General features: G+C 46.2%; 1 protein-coding gene across 4 annotated transcripts in view; it reads left to right on the top strand.

Annotated features, from left to right (window-relative positions):
- The window catches only part of NLGN2 (neuroligin 2), a 100,385-nt gene that overhangs the window by 86,395 nt on the left and 12,589 nt on the right, over positions 1–1,401 (top strand). The window lies entirely within an intron of this gene.

Here is a 1,401-nt window from a genome sequence, read left to right as displayed (position 1 = left end):
CGTGACTGGCCGCACAGAGTCCTGACCTCAACCCCATAGAACACCTTTGGGATGAATGAGAGCGAAGACTGCGAGCCCCTCCCCCAACATCAGTACCTGACCTCACAAATGGTCCAACTAGCGGCAAAGGGCGGAGCCAACCCAATACTGAACCCTACGGACTAAGACTGGGATGCCATTAGAGTTCATGTGCGTGTAAAGGCGTCCCAATACTTGTGGCAATATAGTGCACATTATAACAGAGGTATTGTTACCTATTATTGTCATAACTCCTTCCTCCCCACCTCCCCCCAGCTGTTCACTTTCCCTGGTTTTTGTTTTAACCATTTATATCAAAATATCTATTTATATGATCGGCATAAAGATTTGGTGACTTTGGTGGTAATAACCATACAAAGGACAAGGCGGCATCCGAAATAGAAGAAGGAGAAGAATCCTCCTCACCAACCTAGGAATCTCTCCATCATTCAGGATGAGGCGAATCTCCGCCAAGCAGTTTTGGTTTTTCGGTCCTAATTGGGGGCCACTTCAGGAAACAACTTCTTATTGACCACACACGGAGAGCCGGATCAATCAATTGCCTTAAAATAGTTCCCACTTTTTCCACGTTATTACTCTCCAGTGTTTAGAACCGTGAATGTCGTTAGTTGGAAGCAAATCGTTCCGTCCTTTCTTAAGTTCCGTCATTGATTTTGCCATTACTATCTCCTGCGGTAAGGAATTCCAGCAGCTGGACCGCTCTTACCGTAAAGACCCCCCCCATCCCCCTCCCTGTGCTGATGGTAAATCTTATTACAAGTCTTCTTTTCTTCCGCTGGTACCGGCCCCCTAATGTATGACCCGGGCCTGACACGTGACAGGTGTTGCAGGCTCGTCTCTCTATGGCCTGGTAGGGTCAGCATTGCATACACACCAGATTTTGGCTTTGTGCTTCCCCACTGTAAATTCTTCTTGGTGAGTCTCACCTTTACCCCACCTATCCTTCCCATAATAATATACATATGGTCTGCCCTTTAACCCTCTCCTAACCAAAGGTCATTGGAGGCCAGAGGCCCAGGCCGAATTTAGCAGTGTCATCAAGGACACATAAAGGGGTTTTTTTGGTACACGTCTTTATTACATTTCCATCTATTTTCATAATATAATTCTGAATGAACAAAGACTTTTCTTTAAAAAAAAATTGTTTTATTTACATTTACCTTTCCACTGCTCTACTCTTCTATCTGACCTCCGTCCTTCCCTTCAGTCTTCTATCTGACCTCCGTCCTCCCCTTCAGTCTTCTATCTGACCTCCGTCCTTCCCTTCAGTCTTCTATCTGACCTCCGTCCTCCCCTTCAGTCTTCTATCTGACCTCCGTCCTTCCCTTCAGGCTTCTATCTGACCTCCGTCCTTCCCTTCAG

Source organism: Nanorana parkeri, unplaced genomic scaffold, assembly GCF_000935625.1.
Source record: "Nanorana parkeri isolate BGI_ZX_2015 unplaced genomic scaffold, ASM93562v1 scaffold2252, whole genome shotgun sequence".
Taxonomy (NCBI): Eukaryota; Metazoa; Chordata; class Amphibia; order Anura; family Dicroglossidae; genus Nanorana; species Nanorana parkeri.
The sequence above is the reverse complement of the archived record's forward strand: the minus strand, read 5'-3'. Positions and strand labels throughout refer to the sequence as shown.